This window comes from Oncorhynchus mykiss, chromosome 21 (genome assembly GCF_057628025.1).
Source record: "Oncorhynchus mykiss isolate SJ-2025 chromosome 21, ASM5762802v1, whole genome shotgun sequence".
Lineage (NCBI taxonomy): Eukaryota > Metazoa > Chordata > Actinopteri > Salmoniformes > Salmonidae > Oncorhynchus > Oncorhynchus mykiss.
The window spans coordinates 35,250,160-35,270,708 of record NC_143042.1 but is presented as its reverse complement, the minus strand read 5'-3'; the positions used below and the strand labels follow the sequence as shown (position 1 = coordinate 35,270,708).

Here is a 20,549-nt window from a genome sequence, read left to right as displayed (position 1 = left end):
CAGTGTAACCACAAGTATCTGTGGTGCAATTGGTTGGCGCGTTAGACTGTTAATTTAAAAGTTGGTGATTTGTGCCCACCCAGGAATGCTGTCTTTCTGTTTCTAGTGATGTGGAAGACCTTCCTGGCCTTACAGTAAGCTTGCTTTTGACCTGCTGTGTTTCCTGTTGTCACATGTGATTGGTGTGTTGTTGAACATGAAAGATGACAAGTTATCATACCTACTGGTAAAATGGCTGTCAATGGTCTCTGATCTTCTGTTACTCAATAGCTTGATCATTCTGTGTTCTCCAAGGAACATATAATTTATTCTTATTAATCTGGCTGGTATGACAACGTAAATGATGTCAATCTGGCATGAAAAACCTTAGCATTTATATTTATCTCGCGAGAAGGACAATGTTGGTCCAGTGTGTTTGTGTGTATATGTACGCCAATACGCCATGAAAGTGACTAGCCACTTCATCATTCTTCCGGAGTCAGTCCCCTAATTATTTTGAATGGGCTTGGCGATTATATATTACATTTGTGAAAATGCAGTTGTTTAAAATATATATTTATCAGAATATATTTGTGATTGAGGCGGGATTTACTCCTGCCAGATGCCTTTTAATATAATGTTGCGCTGACGAACATTGCGCTACATTTTTGCCCTTTTAAGGCCATTCAAAAAGCTAACAAACATTAGAAAACTGTAGGTCTACTTCCTTGAATATGTTGCTGCACTTTTGATGCACGTTAACACAACAATTGGAACAAAGTGTTGTTGTTTCGTAAACTCCATGTTCAGTTGGATGAGAGCACAAATGGCCATCGATCAAGCGTCAGGGTCATATACACCACAAGTCTCTGTGGCGCTATTGGTTAGCGTGTTAGACTGTTAATCTAAAGGTTGGTGGTTCGAGCCCACCCAGGGACGACAGTTGTCAGTTTGTTGTGCTCCATGATGTGGATGTGACATCCTGGACCTGTAATGAGATTCCTGTTATTTTGCCCCGGTCAATGCCAACACAAGCCTCTCTAGTGCAATCAGTTAGCGTGTTTGACTGTCAATCTAAAGGTTGGTGCATCATCACCACCCAGGGATGACATTTTTCAGATTGTGGAGATGTGAACTGACCCTTCCTGACTTGGTTTGAGCTTCCATGAGACTTTGGCCTGCTGAGGGTCAGTGTAACCACAAGTATCTGTGGTGCAATTGGTTGGCGCGTTAGACTGTTAATTTAAAAGTTGGTGATTTGTGCCCACCCAGGAATGCTGTCTTTCTGTTTCTAGTGATGTGGAAGACCTTCCTGGCCTTACAGTAAGCTTGCTTTTGACCTGCTGTGTTTCCTGTTGTCACATGTGATTGGTGTGTTGTTGAACATGAAAGATGACAAGTTATCATACCTACTGGTAAAATGGCTGTCAATGGTCTCTGATCTTCTGTTACTCAATAGCTTGATCATTCTGTGTTCTCCAAGGAACATATAATTTATTCTTATTAATCTGGCTGGTATGACAACGTAAATGATGTCAATCTGGCATGAAAAACCTTAGCATTTATATTTATCTCGCGAGAAGGACAATGTTGGTCCAGTGTGTTTGTGTGTATATGTACGCCAATACGCCATGAAAGTGACTAGCCACTTCATCATTCTTCCGGAGTCAGTCCCCTAATTATTTTGAATGGGCTTGGCGATTATATATTACATTTGTGAAAATGCAGTTGTTTAAAATATATATTTATCAGAATATATTTGTGATTGAGGCGGGATTTACTCCTGCCAGATGCCTTTTAATATAATGTTGCGCTGACGAACATTGCGCTACATTTTTGCCCTTTTAAGGCCATTCAAAAAGCTAACAAACATTAGAAAACTGTAGGTCTACTTCCTTGAAAATGTTGCTGCACTTTTGATGCACGTTAACACAACAATTGGAACAAAGTGTTGTTGTTTCGTAAACTCCATGTTCAGTTGGATGAGAGCACAAATGGCCATCGATCAAGCGTCAGGATCATATACACCACAAGTCTCTGTGGCGCAATTGGTTAGCGCGTTAGACTGTTAATCTAAAGGTTGGTGGTTCGAGCCCACCCAGGGACGACAGTTCTCAGTTTGTTGTGCTCCATGATGTGGATGTGACATCCTGGACCTGTAATGAGATTCCTGTTATTTTGCCCCGGTCAATGCCAACACAAGCCTCTCTAGTGCAATCAGTTAGCGTGTTTGACTGTCAATCTAAAGGTTGGTGCATCATCACCACCCAGGGATGACATTTTTCAGATTGTGGAGATGTGAACTGACCCTTCCTGACTTGGTTTGAGCTTCCATGAGACTTTGGCCTGCTGAGGGTCAGTGTAACCACAAGTATCTGTGGTGCAATTGGTTGGCGCGTTAGACTGTTAATTTAAAAGTTGGTGATTTGTGCCCACCCAGGAATGCTGTCTTTCTGTTTCTAGTGATGTGGAAGACCTTCCTGGCCTTACAGTAAGCTTGCTTTTGACCTGCTGTGTTTCCTGTTGTCACATGTGATTGGTGTGTTGTTGAACATGAAAGATGACAAGTTATCATACCTACTGGTAAAATGGCTGTCAATGGTCTCTGATCTTCTGTTACTCAATAGCTTGATCATTCTGTGTTCTCCAAGGAACATATAATTTATTCTTATTAATCTGGCTGGTATGACAACGTAAATGATGTCAATCTGGCATGAAAAACCTTAGCATTTATATTTATCTCGCGAGAAGGACAATGTTGGTCCAGTGTGTTTGTGTGTATATGTACGCCAATACGCCATGAAAGTGACTAGCCACTTCATCATTCTTCCGGAGTCAGTCCCCTAATTATTTTGAATGGGCTTGGCGATTATATATTACATTTGTGAAAATGCAGTTGTTTAAAATATATATTTATCAGAATATATTTGTGATTGAGGCGGGATTTACTCCTGCCAGATGCCTTTTAATATAATGTTGCGCTGACGAACATTGCGCTACATTTTTGCCCTTTTAAGGCCATTCAAAAAGCTAACAAACATTAGAAAACTATAGGTCTACTTCCTTGAAAATGTTGCTGCACTTTTGATGCACGTTAACACAACAATTGGAACAAAGTGTTGTTGTTTCGTAAACTCCATGTTCAGTTGGATGAGAGCACAAATGGCCATCGATCAAGCGTCAGGATCATATACACCACAAGTCTCTGTGGCGCAATTGGTTAGCGCGTTAGACTGTTAATCTAAAGGTTGGTGGTTCGAGCCCACCCAGGGACGACAGTTGTCAGTTTGTTGTGCTCCATGATGTGGATGTGACATCCTGGACCTGTAATGAGATTCCTGTTATTTTGCCCCGGTCAATGCCAACACAAGCCTCTCTAGTGCAATCAGTTAGCGTGTTTGACTGTCAATCTAAAGGTTGGTGCATCATCACCACCCAGGGATGACATTTTTCAGATTGTGGAGATGTGAACTGACCCTTCCTGACTTGGCTTGAGCTTCCATGAGACTTTGGCCTGCTGAGGGTCAGTATAACCACAAGTCTCTGTGGTGCAATTGGTTGGTGCGTTAGACTGTTAATTTAAAAGTTGGTGATTTGAGCCCACCCAGGAATGCTGTCTTTCTGTTTCTAGTGATGTGGAAGACCTTCCTGGCCTTACAGTAAGCTTGCTTTTGACCTGCTGTGTTTCCTGTTGTCACATGTGATTGGTGTGTTGTTGAACATGAAAGATGACAAGTTATCATACCTACTGGTAAAATGGCTGTCAATGGTCTCTGATCTTCTGTTACTCAATAGCTTGATCATTCTGTGTTCTCCAAGGAACATATAATTTATTCTTATTAATCTGGCTGGTATGACAACGTAAATGATGTCAATCTGGCATGAAAAACCTTAGCATTTATATTTATCTCGCGAGAAGGACAATGTTGGTCCAGTGTGTTTGTGTGTATATGTACGCCAATACGCCATGAAAGTGACTAGCCACTTCATCATTCTTCCGGAGTCAGTCCCCTAATTATTTTGAATGGGCTTGGCGATTATATATTACATTTGTGAAAATGCAATTGTTTAAAATATATATTTATCAGAATATATTTGTGATTGAGGCGGGATTTACTCCTGCCAGATGCCTTTTAATATAATGTTGCGCTGACGAACATTGCGCTACATTTTTGCCCTTTTAAGGCCATTCAAAAAGCTAACAAACATTAGAAAACTATAGGTCTACTTCCTTGAAAATGTTGCTGCACTTTTGATGCACGTTAACACAACAATTGGAACAAAGTGTTGTTGTTTCGTAAACTCCATGTTCAGTTGGATGAGAGCACAAATGGCCATCGATCAAGCGTCAGGATCATATACACCACAAGTCTCTGTGGCGCAATTGGTTAGCGCGTTAGACTGTTAATCTAAAGGTTGGTGGTTCGAGCCCACCCAGGGACGACAGTTCTCAGTTTGTTGTGCTCCATGATGTGGTTGTGACATCCTGGACCTGTAATGAGATTCCTGTTATTTTGCCCCGGTCAATGCCAACACAAGCCTCTCTAGTGCAATCAGTTAGCGTGTTTGACTGTCAATCTAAAGGTTGGTGCATCATCACCACCCAGGGATGACATTTTTCAGATTGTGGAGATGTGAACTGACCCTTCCTGACTTGGTTTGAGCTTCCATGAGACTTTGGCCTGCTGAGGGTCAGTGTAACCACAAGTATCTGTGGTGCAATTGGTTGGCGCGTTAGACTGTTAATTTAAAAGTTGGTGATTTGTGCCCACCCAGGAATGCTGTCTTTCTGTTTCTAGTGATGTGGAAGACCTTCCTGGCCTTACAGTAAGCTTGCTTTTGACCTGCTGTGTTTCCTGTTGTCACATGTGATTGGTGTGTTGTTGAACATGAAAGATGACAAGTTATCATACCTACTGGTAAAATGGCTGTCAATGGTCTCTGATCTTCTGTTACTCAATAGCTTGATCATTCTGTGTTCTCCAAGGAACATATAATTTATTCTTATTAATCTGGCTGGTATGACAACGTAAATGATGTCAATCTGGCATGAAAAACCTTAGCATTTATATTTATCTCGCGAGAAGGACAATGTTGGTCCAGTGTGTTTGTGTGTATATGTACGCCAATACGCCATGAAAGTGACTAGCCACTTCATCATTCTTCCGGAGTCAGTCCCCTAATTATTTTGAATGGGCTTGGCGATTATATATTACATTTGTGAAAATGCAGTTGTTTAAAATATATATTTATCAGAATATATTTGTGATTGAGGCGGGATTTACTCCTGCCAGATGCCTTTTAATATAATGTTGCGCTGACGAACATTGCGCTACATTTTTGCCCTTTTAAGGCCATTCAAAAAGCTAACAAACATTAGAAAACTATAGGTCTACTTCCTTGAAAATGTTGCTGCACTTTTGATGCACGTTAACACAACAATTGGAACAAAGTGTTGTTGTTTCGTAAACTCCATGTTCAGTTGGATGAGAGCACAAATGGCCATCGATCAAGCGTCAGGATCATATACACCACAAGTCTCTGTGGCGCAATTGGTTAGCGCGTTAGACTGTTAATCTAAAGGTTGGTGGTTCGAGCCCACCCAGGGACGACAGTTCTCAGTTTGTTGTGCTCCATGATGTGGATGTGACATCCTGGACCTGTAATGAGATTCCTGTTATTTTGCCCCGGTCAATGCCAACACAAGCCTCTCTAGTGCAATCAGTTAGCGTGTTTGACTGTCAATCTAAAGGTTGGTGCATCATCACCACCCAGGGATGACATTTTTCAGATTGTGGAGATGTGAACTGACCCTTCCTGACTTGGCTTGAGCTTCCATGAGACTTTGGCCTGCTGAGGGTCAGTATAACCACAAGTCTCTGTGGTGCAATTGGTTGGTGCGTTAGACTGTTAATTTAAAAGTTGGTGATTTGAGCCCACCCAGGAATGCTGTCTTTCTGTTTCTAGTGATGTGGAAGACCTTCCTGGCCTTACAGTAAGCTTGCTTTTGACCTGCTGTGTTTCCTGTTGTCACATGTGATTGGTGTGTTGTTGAACATGAAAGATGACAAGTTATCATACCTACTGGTAAAATGGCTGTCAATGGTCTCTGATCTTCTGTTACTCAATAGCTTGATCATTCTGTGTTCTCCAAGGAACATATAATTTATTCTTATTAATCTGGCTGGTATGACAACGTAAATGATGTCAATCTGGCATGAAAAACCTTAGCATTTATATTTATCTCGCGAGAAGGACAATGTTGGTCCAGTGTGTTTGTGTGTATATGTACGCCAATACGCCATGAAAGTGACTAGCCACTTCATCATTCTTCCGGAGTCAGTCCCCTAATTATTTTGAATGGGCTTGGCGATTATATATTACATTTGTGAAAATGCAGTTGTTTAAAATATATATTTATCAGAATATATTTGTGATTGAGGCGGGATTTACTCCTGCCAGATGCCTTTTAATATAATGTTGCGCTGACGAACATTGCGCTACATTTTTGCCCTTTTAAGGCCATTCAAAAAGCTAACAAACATTAGAAAACTATAGGTCTACTTCCTTGAAAATGTTGCTGCACTTTTGATGCACGTTAACACAACAATTGGAACAAAGTGTTGTTGTTTCGTAAACTCCATGTTCAGTTGGATGAGAGCACAAATGGCCATCGATCAAGCGTCAGGATCATATACACCACAAGTCTCTGTGGCGCAATTGGTTAGCGCGTTAGACTGTTAATCTAAAGGTTGGTGGTTCGAGCCCACCCAGGGACGACAGTTGTCAGTTTGTTGTGCTCCATGATGTGGATGTGACATCCTGGACCTGTAATGAGATTCCTGTTATTTTGCCCCGGTCAATGCCAACACAAGCCTCTCTAGTGCAATCAGTTAGCGTGTTTGACTGTCAATCTAAAGGTTGGTGCATCATCACCACCCAGGGATGACATTTTTCAGATTGTGGAGATGTGAACTGACCCTTCCTGACTTGGCTTGAGCTTCCATGAGACTTTGGCCTGCTGAGGGTCAGTATAACCACAAGTCTCTGTGGTGCAATTGGTTGGTGCGTTAGACTGTTAATTTAAAAGTTGGTGATTTGAGCCCACCCAGGAATGCTGTCTTTCTGTTTCTAGTGATGTGGAAGACCTTCCTGGCCTTACAGTAAGCTTGCTTTTGACCTGCTGTGTTTCCTGTTGTCACATGTGATTGGTGTGTTGTTGAACATGAAAGATGACAAGTTATCATACCTACTGGTAAAATGGCTGTCAATGGTCTCTGATCTTCTGTTACTCAATAGCTTGATCATTCTGTGTTCTCCAAGGAACATATAATTTATTCTTATTAATCTGGCTGGTATGACAACGTAAATGATGTCAATCTGGCATGAAAAACCTTAGCATTTATATTTATCTCGCGAGAAGGACAATGTTGGTCCAGTGTGTTTGTGTGTATATGTACGCCAATACGCCATGAAAGTGACTAGCCACTTCATCATTCTTCCGGAGTCAGTCCCCTAATTATTTTGAATGGGCTTGGCGATTATATATTACATTTGTGAAAATGCAGTTGTTTAAAATATATATTTATCAGAATATATTTGTGATTGAGGCGGGATTTACTCCTGCCAGATGCCTTTTAATATAATGTTGCGCTGACGAACATTGCGCTACATTTTTGCCCTTTTAAGGCCATTCAAAAAGCTAACAAACATTAGAAAACTATAGGTCTACTTCCTTGAAAATGTTGCTGCACTTTTGATGCACGTTAACACAACAATTGGAACAAAGTGTTGTTGTTTCGTAAACTCCATGTTCAGTTGGATGAGAGCACAAATGGCCATCGATCAAGCGTCAGGATCATATACACCACAAGTCTCTGTGGCGCAATTGGTTAGCGCGTTAGACTGTTAATCTAAAGGTTGGTGGTTCGAGCCCACCCAGGGACGACAGTTCTCAGTTTGTTGTGCTCCATGATGTGGATGTGACATCCTGGACCTGTAATGAGATTCCTGTTATTTTGCCCCGGTCAATGCCAACACAAGCCTCTCTAGTGCAATCAGTTAGCGTGTTTGACTGTCAATCTAAAGGTTGGTGCATCATCACCACCCAGGGATGACATTTTTCAGATTGTGGAGATGTGAACTGACCCTTCCTGACTTGGCTTGAGCTTCCATGAGACTTTGGCCTGCTGAGGGTCAGTATAACCACAAGTCTCTGTGGTGCAATTGGTTGGTGCGTTAGACTGTTAATTTAAAAGTTGGTGATTTGAGCCCACCCAGGAATGCTGTCTTTCTGTTTCTAGTGATGTGGAAGACCTTCCTGGCCTTACAGTAAGCTTGCTTTTGACCTGCTGTGTTTCCTGTTGTCACATGTGATTGGTGTGTTGTTGAACATGAAAGATGACAAGTTATCATACCTACTGGTAAAATGGCTGTCAATGGTCTCTGATCTTCTGTTACTCAATAGCTTGATCATTCTGTGTTCTCCAAGGAACATATAATTTATTCTTATTAATCTGGCTGGTATGACAACGTAAATGATGTCAATCTGGCATGAAAAACCTTAGCATTTATATTTATCTCGCGAGAAGGACAATGTTGGTCCAGTGTGTTTGTGTGTATATGTACGCCAATACGCCATGAAAGTGACTAGCCACTTCATCATTCTTCCGGAGTCAGTCCCCTAATTATTTTGAATGGGCTTGGCGATTATATATTACATTTGTGAAAATGCAGTTGTTTAAAATATATATTTATCAGAATATATTTGTGATTGAGGCGGGATTTACTCCTGCCAGATGCCTTTTAATATAATGTTGCGCTGACGAACATTGCGCTACATTTTTGCCCTTTTAAGGCCATTCAAAAAGCTAACAAACATTAGAAAACTATAGGTCTACTTCCTTGAAAATGTTGCTGCACTTTTGATGCACGTTAACACAACAATTGGAACAAAGTGTTGTTGTTTCGTAAACTCCATGTTCAGTTGGATGAGAGCACAAATGGCCATCGATCAAGCGTCAGGATCATATACACCACAAGTCTCTGTGGCGCAATTGGTTAGCGCGTTAGACTGTTAATCTAAAGGTTGGTGGTTCGAGCCCACCCAGGGACGACAGTTGTCAGTTTGTTGTGCTCCATGATGTGGATGTGACATCCTGGACCTGTAATGAGATTCCTGTTATTTTGCCCCGGTCAATGCCAACACAAGCCTCTCTAGTGCAATCAGTTAGCGTGTTTGACTGTCAATCTAAAGGTTGGTGCATCATCACCACCCAGGGATGACATTTTTCAGATTGTGGAGATGTGAACTGACCCTTCCTGACTTGGTTTGAGCTTCCATGAGACTTTGGCCTGCTGAGGGTCAGTGTAACCACAAGTATCTGTGGTGCAATTGGTTGGCGCGTTAGACTGTTAATTTAAAAGTTGGTGATTTGTGCTCAACCAGGAATGCTGTCTTTCTGTTTCTAGTGATGTGGAAGACCTTCCTGGCCTTACAGTAAGCTTGCTTTTGACCTGCTGTGTTTCCTGTTGTCACATGTGATTGGTGTGTTGTTGAACATGAAAGATGACAAGTTATCATACCTACTGGTAAAATGGCTGTCAATGGTCTCTGATCTTCTGTTACTCAATAGCTTGATCATTCTGTGTTCTCCAAGGAACATATAATTTATTCTTATTAATCTGGCTGGTATGACAACGTAAATGATGTCAATCTGGCATGAAAAACCTTAGCATTTATATTTATCTCGCGAGAAGGACAATGTTGGTCCAGTGTGTTTGTGTGTATATGTACGCCAATACGCCATGAAAGTGACTAGCCACTTCATCATTCTTCCGGAGTCAGTCCCCTAATTATTTTGAATGGGCTTGGCGATTATATATTACATTTGTGAAAATGCAGTTGTTTAAAATATATATTTATCAGAATATATTTGTGATTGAGGCGGGATTTACTCCTGCCAGATGCCTTTTAATATAATGTTGCGCTGACGAACATTGCGCTACATTTTTGCCCTTTTAAGGCCATTCAAAAAGCTAACAAACATTAGAAAACTATAGGTCTACTTCCTTGAAAATGTTGCTGCACTTTTGATGCACGTTAACACAACAATTGGAACAAAGTGTTGTTGTTTCGTAAACTCCATGTTCAGTTGGATGAGAGCACAAATGGCCATCGATCAAGCGTCAGGGTCATATACACCACAAGTCTCTGTGGCGCAATTGGTTAGCGCGTTAGACTGTTAATCTAAAGGTTGGTGGTTCGAGCCCACCCAGGGACGACAGTTGTCAGTTTGTTGTGCTCCATGATGTGGATGTGACATCCTGGACCTGTAATGAGATTCCTGTTATTTTGCCCCGGTCAATGCCAACACAAGCCTCTCTAGTGCAATCAGTTAGCGTGTTTGACTGTCAATCTAAAGGTTGGTGCATCATCACCACCCAGGGATGACATTTTTCAGATTGTGGAGATGTGAACTGACCCTTCCTGACTTGGTTTGAGCTTCCATGAGACTTTGGCCTGCTGAGGGTCAGTGTAACCACAAGTATCTGTGGTGCAATTGGTTGGCGCGTTAGACTGTTAATTTAAAAGTTGGTGATTTGTGCCCACCCAGGAATGCTGTCTTTCTGTTTCTAGTGATGTGGAAGACCTTCCTGGCCTTACAGTAAGCTTGCTTTTGACCTGCTGTGTTTCCTGTTGTCACATGTGATTGGTGTGTTGTTGAACATGAAAGATGACAAGTTATCATACCTACTGGTAAAATGGCTGTCAATGGTCTCTGATCTTCTGTTACTCAATAGCTTGATCATTCTGTGTTCTCCAAGGAACATATAATTTATTCTTATTAATCTGGCTGGTATGACAACGTAAATGATGTCAATCTGGCATGAAAAACCTTAGCATTTATATTTATCTCGCGAGAAGGACAATGTTGGTCCAGTGTGTTTGTGTGTATATGTACGCCAATACGCCATGAAAGTGACTAGCCACTTCATCATTCTTCCGGAGTCAGTCCCCTAATTATTTTGAATGGGCTTGGCGATTATATATTACATTTGTGAAAATGCAGTTGTTTAAAATATATATTTATCAGAATATATTTGTGATTGAGGCGGGATTTACTCCTGCCAGATGCCTTTTAATATAATGTTGCGCTGACGAACATTGCGCTACATTTTTGCCCTTTTAAGGCCATTCAAAAAGCTAACAAACATTAGAAAACTATAGGTCTACTTCCTTGAAAATGTTGCTGCACTTTTGATGCACGTTAACACAACAATTGGAACAAAGTGTTGTTGTTTCGTAAACTCCATGTTCAGTTGGATGAGAGCACAAATGGCCATCGATCAAGCGTCAGGATCATATACACCACAAGTCTCTGTGGCGCAATTGGTTAGCGCGTTAGACTGTTAATCTAAAGGTTGGTGGTTCGAGCCCACCCAGGGACGACAGTTCTCAGTTTGTTGTGCTCCATGATGTGGATGTGACATCCTGGACCTGTAATGAGATTCCTGTTATTTTGCCCCGGTCAATGCCAACACAAGCCTCTCTAGTGCAATCAGTTAGCGTGTTTGACTGTCAATCTAAAGGTTGGTGCATCATCACCACCCAGGGATGACATTTTTCAGATTGTGGAGATGTGAACTGACCCTTCCTGACTTGGTTTGAGCTTCCATGAGACTTTGGCCTGCTGAGGGTCAGTGTAACCACAAGTATCTGTGGTGCAATTGGTTGGCGCGTTAGACTGTTAATTTAAAAGTTGGTGATTTGTGCCCACCCAGGAATGCTGTCTTTCTGTTTCTAGTGATGTGGAAGACCTTCCTGGCCTTACAGTAAGCTTGCTTTTGACCTGCTGTGTTTCCTGTTGTCACATGTGATTGGTGTGTTGTTGAACATGAAAGATGACAAGTTATCATACCTACTGGTAAAATGGCTGTCAATGGTCTCTGATCTTCTGTTACTCAATAGCTTGATCATTCTGTGTTCTCCAAGGAACATATAATTTATTCTTATTAATCTGGCTGGTATGACAACGTAAATGATGTCAATCTGGCATGAAAAACCTTAGCATTTATATTTATCTCGCGAGAAGGACAATGTTGGTCCAGTGTGTTTGTGTGTATATGTACGCCAATACGCCATGAAAGTGACTAGCCACTTCATCATTCTTCCGGAGTCAGTCCCCTAATTATTTTGAATGGGCTTGGCGATTATATATTACATTTGTGAAAATGCAGTTGTTTAAAATATATATTTATCAGAATATATTTGTGATTGAGGCGGGATTTACTCCTGCCAGATGCCTTTTAATATAATGTTGCGCTGACGAACATTGCGCTACATTTTTGCCCTTTTAAGGCCATTCAAAAAGCTAACAAACATTAGAAAACTATAGGTCTACTTCCTTGAAAATGTTGCTGCACTTTTGATGCACGTTAACACAACAATTGGAACAAAGTGTTGTTGTTTCGTAAACTCCATGTTCAGTTGGATGAGAGCACAAATGGCCATCGATCAAGCGTCAGGATCATATACACCACAAGTCTCTGTGGCGCAATTGGTTAGCGCGTTAGACTGTTAATCTAAAGGTTGGTGGTTCGAGCCCACCCAGGGACGACAGTTCTCAGTTTGTTGTGCTCCATGATGTGGATGTGACATCCTGGACCTGTAATGAGATTCCTGTTATTTTGCCCCGGTCAATGCCAACACAAGCCTCTCTAGTGCAATCAGTTAGCGTGTTTGACTGTCAATCTAAAGGTTGGTGCATCATCACCACCCAGGGATGACATTTTTCAGATTGTGGAGATGTGAACTGACCCTTCCTGACTTGGCTTGAGCTTCCATGAGACTTTGGCCTGCTGAGGGTCAGTATAACCACAAGTCTCTGTGGTGCAATTGGTTGGTGCGTTAGACTGTTAATTTAAAAGTTGGTGATTTGAGCCCACCCAGGAATGCTGTCTTTCTGTTTCTAGTGATGTGGAAGACCTTCCTGGCCTTACAGTAAGCTTGCTTTTGACCTGCTGTGTTTCCTGTTGTCACATGTGATTGGTGTGTTGTTGAACATGAAAGATGACAAGTTATCATACCTACTGGTAAAATGGCTGTCAATGGTCTCTGATCTTCTGTTACTCAATAGCTTGATCATTCTGTGTTCTCCAAGGAACATATAATTTATTCTTATTAATCTGGCTGGTATGACAACGTAAATGATGTCAATCTGGCATGAAAAACCTTAGCATTTATATTTATCTCGCGAGAAGGACAATGTTGGTCCAGTGTGTTTGTGTGTATATGTACGCCAATACGCCATGAAAGTGACTAGCCACTTCATCATTCTTCCGGAGTCAGTCCCCTAATTATTTTGAATGGGCTTGGCGATTATATATTACATTTGTGAAAATGCAGTTGTTTAAAATATATATTTATCAGAATATATTTGTGATTGAGGCGGGATTTACTCCTGCCAGATGCCTTTTAATATAATGTTGCGCTGACGAACATTGCGCTACATTTTTGCCCTTTTAAGGCCATTCAAAAAGCTAACAAACATTAGAAAACTATAGGTCTACTTCCTTGAAAATGTTGCTGCACTTTTGATGCACGTTAACACAACAATTGGAACAAAGTGTTGTTGTTTCGTAAACTCCATGTTCAGTTGGATGAGAGCACAAATGGCCATCGATCAAGCGTCAGGATCATATACACCACAAGTCTCTGTGGCGCAATTGGTTAGCGCGTTAGACTGTTAATCTAAAGGTTGGTGGTTCGAGCCCACCCAGGGACGACAGTTGTCAGTTTGTTGTGCTCCATGATGTGGATGTGACATCCTGGACCTGTAATGAGATTCCTGTTATTTTGCCCCGGTCAATGCCAACACAAGCCTCTCTAGTGCAATCAGTTAGCGTGTTTGACTGTCAATCTAAAGGTTGGTGCATCATCACCACCCAGGGATGACATTTTTCAGATTGTGGAGATGTGAACTGACCCTTCCTGACTTGGTTTGAGCTTCCATGAGACTTTGGCCTGCTGAGGGTCAGTGTAACCACAAGTATCTGTGGTGCAATTGGTTGGCGCGTTAGACTGTTAATTTAAAAGTTGGTGATTTGTGCTCAACCAGGAATGCTGTCTTTCTGTTTCTAGTGATGTGGAAGACCTTCCTGGCCTTACAGTAAGCTTGCTTTTGACCTGCTGTGTTTCCTGTTGTCACATGTGATTGGTGTGTTGTTGAACATGAAAGATGACAAGTTATCATACCTACTGGTAAAATGGCTGTCAATGGTCTCTGATCTTCTGTTACTCAATAGCTTGATCATTCTGTGTTCTCCAAGGAACATATAATTTATTCTTATTAATCTGGCTGGTATGACAACGTAAATGATGTCAATCTGGCATGAAAAACCTTAGCATTTATATTTATCTCGCGAGAAGGACAATGTTGGTCCAGTGTGTTTGTGTGTATATGTACGCCAATACGCCATGAAAGTGACTAGCCACTTCATCATTCTTCCGGAGTCAGTCCCCTAATTATTTTGAATGGGCTTGGCGATTATATATTACATTTGTGAAAATGCAGTTGTTTAAAATATATATTTATCAGAATATATTTGTGATTGAGGCGGGATTTACTCCTGCCAGATGCCTTTTAATATAATGTTGCGCTGACGAACATTGCGCTACATTTTTGCCCTTTTAAGGCCATTCAAAAAGCTAACAAACATTAGAAAACTATAGGTCTACTTCCTTGAAAATGTTGCTGCACTTTTGATGCACGTTAACACAACAATTGGAACAAAGTGTTGTTGTTTCGTAAACTCCATGTTCAGTTGGATGAGAGCACAAATGGCCATCGATCAAGCGTCAGGGTCATATACACCACAAGTCTCTGTGGCGCAATTGGTTAGCGCGTTAGACTGTTAATCTAAAGGTTGGTGGTTCGAGCCCACCCAGGGACGACAGTTGTCAGTTTGTTGTGCTCCATGATGTGGATGTGACATCCTGGACCTGTAATGAGATTCCTGTTATTTTGCCCCGGTCAATGCCAACACAAGCCTCTCTAGTGCAATCAGTTAGCGTGTTTGACTGTCAATCTAAAGGTTGGTGCATCATCACCACCCAGGGATGACATTTTTCAGATTGTGGAGATGTGAACTGACCCTTCCTGACTTGGCTTGAGCTTCCATGAGACTTTGGCCTGCTGAGGGTCAGTATGACCACAAGTCTCTGTGGTGCAATTGGTTGGTGCGTTAGACTGTTAATTTAAAAGTTGGTGATTTGAGCCCACCCAGGAATGCTGTCTTTCTGTTTCTAGTGATGTGGAAGACCTTCCTGGCCTTACAGTAAGCTTGCTTTTGACCTGCTGTGTTTCCTGTTGTCACATGTGATTGGTGTGTTGTTGAACATGAAAGATGACAAGTTATCATACCTACTGGTAAAATGGCTGTCAATGGTCTCTGATCTTCTGTTACTCAATAGCTTGATCATTCTGTGTTCTCCAAGGAACATATAATTTATTCTTATTAATCTGGCTGGTATGACAACGTAAATGATGTCAATCTGGCATGAAAAACCTTAGCATTTATATTTATCTCGCGAGAAGGACAATGTTGGTCCAGTGTGTTTGTGTGTATATGTACGCCAATACGCCATGAAAGTGACTAGCCACTTCATCATTCTTCCGGAGTCAGTCCCCTAATTATTTTGAATGGGCTTGGCGATTATATATTACATTTGTGAAAATGCAGTTGTTTAAAATATATATTTATCAGAATATATTTGTGATTGAGGCGGGATTTACTCCTGCCAGATGCCTTTTAATATAATGTTGCGCTGACGAACATTGCGCTACATTTTTGCCCTTTTAAGGCCATTCAAAAAGCTAACAAACATTAGAAAACTATAGGTCTACTTCCTTGAAAATGTTGCTGCACTTTTGATGCACGTTAACACAACAATTGGAACAAAGTGTTGTTGTTTCGTAAACTCCATGTTCAGTTGGATGAGAGCACAAATGGCCATCGATCAAGCGTCAGGGTCATATACACCACAAGTCTCTGTGGCGCAATTGGTTAGCGCGTTAGACTGTTAATCTAAAGGTTGGTGGTTTGAGCCCACCCAGGGACGACAGTTGTCAGTTTGTTGTGCTCCATGATGTGGATGTGACATCCTGGACCTGTAATGAGATTCCTGTTATTTTGCCCCGGTCAATGCCAACACAAGCCTCTCTAGTGCAATCAGTTAGCGTGTTTGACTGTCAATCTAAAGGTTGGTGCATCATCACCACCCAGGGATGACATTTTTCAGATTGTGGAAATGTGAACTGACCCTTCCTGACTTGGTTTGAGCTTCCATGAGACTTTGGCCTGCTGAGGGTCAGTGTAACCACAAGTATCTGTGGTGCAATTGGTTGGCGCGTTAGACTGTTAATTTAAAAGTTGGTGATTTGTGCTCACCCAGGAATGCTGTCTTTCTGTTTCTAGTGATGTGGAAGACCTTCCTGGCCTTACAGTAAGCTTGCTTTTGACCTGCTGTGTTTCCTGTTGTCACATGTGATTGGTGTGTTGTTGAACATGAAAGATGACAAGTTATCATACCTACTGGTAAAATGGCTGTCAATGGTCTCTGATCTTCTGTTACTCAATAGCTTGATCATTCTGTGTTCTCCAAGGAACATATAATTTATTCTTATTAATCTGGCTGGTATGACAACGTAAATGATGTCAATCTGGCATGAAAAACCTTAGCATTTATATTTATCTCGCGAGAAGGACAATGTTGGTCCAGTGTGTTTGTGTGTATATGTACGCCAATACGCCATGAAAGTGACTAGCCACTTCATCATTCTTCCGGAGTCAGTCCCCTAATTATTTTGAATGGGCTTGGCGATTATATATTACATTTGTGAAAATGCAGTTGTTTAAAATATATATTTATCAGAATATATTTGTGATTGAGGCGGGATTTACTCCTGCCAGATGCCTTTTAATATAATGTTGCGCTGACGAACATTGCGCTACATTTTTGCCCTTTTAAGGCCATTCAAAAAGCTAACAAACATTAGAAAACTATAGGTCTACTTCCTTGAAAATGTTGCTGCACTTTTGATGCACGTTAACACAACAATTGGAACAAAGTGTTGTTGTTTTCGTAAACTCCATGTTCAGTTGGATGAGAGCACAAATGGCCATCGATCAAGCGTCAGGGTCATATACACCACAAGTCTCTGTGGCGCAATTGGTTAGCGAGTTAGACTGTTAATCTAAAGGTTGGTGGTTCGAGCCCACCCAGGGACGACAGTTTGTTGTGCTCCATGATGTGGATGTGACATCCTGGACCTGTAATGAGATTCCTGTTATTTTGCCCCGGTCAATGCCAACACAAGCCTCTCTAGTGCAATCAGTTAGCGTGTTTGACTGTCAATCTAAAGGTTGGTGCATCATCACCACCCAGGGATGACATTTTTCAGATTGTGGAGATGTGAACTGACCCTTCCTGACTTGGCTTGAGCTTCCATGAGACTTTGGCCTGCTGAGGGTCAGTATAACCACAAGTCTCTGTGGTGCAATTGGTTGGTGCGTTAGACTGTTAATTTAAAAGTTGGTGATTTGAGCCCACCCAGGAATGCTGTCTTTCTGTTTCTAGTGATGTGGAAGACCTTCCTGGCCTTACAGTAAGCTTGCTTTTGACCTGCTGTGTTTCCTGTTGTCACATGTGATTGGTGTGTTGTTGAACATGAAAGATGACAAGTTATCATACCTACTGGTAAAATGGCTGTCAATGGTCTCTGATCTTCTGTTACTCAATAGCTTGATCATTCTGTGTTCTCCAAGGAACATATAATTTATTCTTATTAATCTGGCTGGTATGACAACGTAAATGATGTCAATCTGGCATGAAAAACCTTAGCATTTATATTTATCTCGCGAGAAGGACAATGTTGGTCCAGTGTGTTTGTGTGTATATGTACGCCAATACGCCATGAAAGTGACTAGCCACTTCATCATTCTTCCGGAGTCAGTCCCCTAATTATTTTGAATGGGCTTGGCGATTATATATTACATTTGTGAAAATGCAGTTGTTTAAAATATATATTTATCAGAATATATTTGTGATTGAGGCGGGATTTACTCCTGCCAGATGCCTTTTAATATAATGTTGCGCTGACGAACATTGCGCTACATTTTTGCCCTTTTAAGGCCATTCAAAAAGCTAACAAACATTAGAAAACTATAGGTCTACTTCCTTGAAAATGTTGCTGCACTTTTGATGCACGTTAACACAACAATTGGAACAAAGTGTTGTTGTTTCGTAAACTCCATGTTCAGTTGGATGAGAGCACAAATGGCCATCGATCAAGCGTCAGGATCATATACACCACAAGTCTCTGTGGCGCAATTGGTTAGCGCGTTAGACTGTTAATCTAAAGGTTGGTGGTTCGAGCCCACCCAGGGACGACAGTTCTCAGTTTGTTGTGCTCCATGATGTGGATGTGACATCCTGGACCTGTAATGAGATTCCTGTTATTTTGCCCCGGTCAATGCCAACACAAGCCTCTCTAGTGCAATCAGTTAGCGTGTTTGACTGTCAATCTAAAGGTTGGTGCATCATCACCACCCAGGGATGACATTTTTCAGATTGTGGAGATGTGAACTGACCCTTCCTGACTTGGCTTGAGCTTCCATGAGACTTTGGCCTGCTGAGGGTCAGTATAACCACAAGTCTCTGTGGTGCAATTGGTTGGTGCGTTAGACTGTTAATTTAAAAGTTGGTGATTTGAGCCCACCCAGGAATGCTGTCTTTCTGTTTCTAGTGATGTGGAAGACCTTCCTGGCCTTACAGTAAGCTTGCTTTTGACCTGCTGTGTTTCCTGTTGTCACATGTGATTGGTGTGTTGTTGAACATGAAAGATGACAAGTTATCATACCTACTGGTAAAATGGCTGTCAATGGTCTCTGATCTTCTGTTACTCAATAGCTTGATCATTCTGTGTTCTCCAAGGAACATATAATTTATTCTTATTAATCTGGCTGGTATGACAACGTAAATGATGTCAATCTGGCATGAAAAACCTTAGCATTTATATTTATCTCGCGAGAAGGACAATGTTGGTCCAGTGTGTTTGTGTGTATATGTACGCCAATACGCCATGAAAGTGACTAGCCACTTCATCATTCTTCCGGAGTCAGTCCCCTAATTATTTTGAATGGGCTGGGCGATTATATATTACATTTGTGAAAATGCAGTTGTTTAAAATATATATTTATCAGAATATATTTGTGATTGAGGCGGGATTTACTCCTGCCAGATGCCTTTTAATATAATGTTGCGCTGACGAACATTGCGCTACATTTTTGCCCTTTTAAGGCCATTCAAAAAGCTAACAAACATTAGAAAACTATAGGTCTACTTCCTTGAAAATGTTGCTGCACTTTTGATGCACGTTAACACAACAATTGGAACAAAGTGTTGTTGTTTCGTAAACTCCATGTTCAGTTGGATGAGAGCACAAATGGCCATCGATCAAGCGTCAGGGTCATATACACCACAAGTCTCTGTGGCGCAATTGGTTAGCGCGTTAGACTGTTAATCTAAAGGTTGGTGGTTCGAGCCCACCCAGGGACGACAGTTGTCAGTTTGTTGTGCTCCATGATGTGGATGTGACATCCTGGACCTGTAATGAGATTCCTGTTACTTTGCCCCGGTCAATGCCAACACAAGCCTCTCTAGTGCAATCAGTTAGCGTGTTTGACTGTCAATCTAAAGGTTGGTGCATCATCACCACCCAGGGATGACATTTTTCAGATTGTGGAGATGTGAACTGACCCTTCCTGACTTGGCTTGAGCTTCCATGAGACTTTGGCCTGCTGAGGGTCAGTGTAACCACAAGTATCTGTGGTGCAATTGGTTGGCGTGTTAGACTGTTAATTTAAAAGTTGGTGATTTGAGCCCACCCAGGAATGCTGTCTTTCTGTTTCTAGTGATGTGGAAGACCTTCCTGGCCTTACAGTAAGCTTGCTTTTGACCTGCTGTGTTTCCTGTTGTCACATGTGATTGGTGTGTTGTTGAACATGAAAGATGACAAGTTATCATACCTACTGGTAAAATGGCTGTCAATGGTCTCTGATCTTCTGTTACTCAATAGCTTGATCATTCTGTGTTCTCCAAGGAACATATAATTTATTCTTATTAATCTGGCTGGTATGACAACGTAAATGATGTCAATCTGGCATGAAAAACCTTAGCATTTATATTTATCTTGCGAGAAGGACAATGTTGGTCCAGTGTGTTTGTGTGTATATGTACGCCAACACGCCATGAAAGTGACTAGCCACTTCATCATTCTTCCGGAGTCAGTCCCCTAATTATTTTGAATGGGCTTGGCGATTATATATTACATTTGTGAAAATGCAGTTGTTTAAAATATATATTTATCAGAATATATTTGTGATTGCGGCTGAATTTACTCCTGCCAGATGCCTTTTAATATAATGTTGCGCTGACGAACATTGCGCTACATTTTTGCCCTTTTAAGGCCATTCAAAAAGCTAACAAACATTAGAAAACTATAGGT

At 41.3% G+C, this 20,549-nt stretch overlaps 14 non-coding genes across 14 annotated transcripts; all 14 read left to right on the top strand.

Annotated features, from left to right (window-relative positions):
- Nucleotides 1–2,012: 2,012 nt before the first annotated feature.
- trnan-guu (transfer RNA asparagine (anticodon GUU)) lies at nucleotides 2,013–2,086 on the top strand. Its single transcript has one exon. It is a non-coding gene; the product is annotated as a tRNA-Asn (tRNA).
- A 1,094-nt stretch (nucleotides 2,087–3,180) lies between these two features.
- Nucleotides 3,181–3,254, top strand: trnan-guu (transfer RNA asparagine (anticodon GUU)). The gene has a single exon. It is a non-coding gene; the product is annotated as a tRNA-Asn (tRNA).
- Nucleotides 3,255–4,348: 1,094 nt separating this feature from the next.
- On the top strand, nucleotides 4,349–4,422 carry trnan-guu (transfer RNA asparagine (anticodon GUU)). Its single transcript has one exon. It is a non-coding gene; the product is annotated as a tRNA-Asn (tRNA).
- Nucleotides 4,423–5,516: 1,094 nt separating this feature from the next.
- Nucleotides 5,517–5,590, top strand: trnan-guu (transfer RNA asparagine (anticodon GUU)). The gene has a single exon. It is a non-coding gene; the product is annotated as a tRNA-Asn (tRNA).
- Nucleotides 5,591–6,684: 1,094 nt separating this feature from the next.
- Nucleotides 6,685–6,758, top strand: trnan-guu (transfer RNA asparagine (anticodon GUU)). Its single transcript has one exon. It is a non-coding gene; the product is annotated as a tRNA-Asn (tRNA).
- A 1,094-nt stretch (nucleotides 6,759–7,852) lies between these two features.
- Nucleotides 7,853–7,926, top strand: trnan-guu (transfer RNA asparagine (anticodon GUU)). Its single transcript has one exon. It is a non-coding gene; the product is annotated as a tRNA-Asn (tRNA).
- Nucleotides 7,927–9,020: 1,094 nt separating this feature from the next.
- On the top strand, nucleotides 9,021–9,094 carry trnan-guu (transfer RNA asparagine (anticodon GUU)). The gene has a single exon. It is a non-coding gene; the product is annotated as a tRNA-Asn (tRNA).
- A 1,094-nt stretch (nucleotides 9,095–10,188) lies between these two features.
- Nucleotides 10,189–10,262, top strand: trnan-guu (transfer RNA asparagine (anticodon GUU)). The gene has a single exon. It is a non-coding gene; the product is annotated as a tRNA-Asn (tRNA).
- A 1,094-nt stretch (nucleotides 10,263–11,356) lies between these two features.
- trnan-guu (transfer RNA asparagine (anticodon GUU)) lies at nucleotides 11,357–11,430 on the top strand. The gene has a single exon. It is a non-coding gene; the product is annotated as a tRNA-Asn (tRNA).
- A 1,094-nt stretch (nucleotides 11,431–12,524) lies between these two features.
- Nucleotides 12,525–12,598, top strand: trnan-guu (transfer RNA asparagine (anticodon GUU)). Its single transcript has one exon. It is a non-coding gene; the product is annotated as a tRNA-Asn (tRNA).
- Nucleotides 12,599–13,692: 1,094 nt separating this feature from the next.
- trnan-guu (transfer RNA asparagine (anticodon GUU)) lies at nucleotides 13,693–13,766 on the top strand. The gene has a single exon. It is a non-coding gene; the product is annotated as a tRNA-Asn (tRNA).
- Nucleotides 13,767–14,860: 1,094 nt separating this feature from the next.
- trnan-guu (transfer RNA asparagine (anticodon GUU)) lies at nucleotides 14,861–14,934 on the top strand. The gene has a single exon. It is a non-coding gene; the product is annotated as a tRNA-Asn (tRNA).
- A 3,424-nt stretch (nucleotides 14,935–18,358) lies between these two features.
- trnan-guu (transfer RNA asparagine (anticodon GUU)) lies at nucleotides 18,359–18,432 on the top strand. The gene has a single exon. It is a non-coding gene; the product is annotated as a tRNA-Asn (tRNA).
- A 1,094-nt stretch (nucleotides 18,433–19,526) lies between these two features.
- trnan-guu (transfer RNA asparagine (anticodon GUU)) lies at nucleotides 19,527–19,600 on the top strand. The gene has a single exon. It is a non-coding gene; the product is annotated as a tRNA-Asn (tRNA).
- The last annotated feature ends 949 nt before the right edge of the window (nucleotides 19,601–20,549 follow it).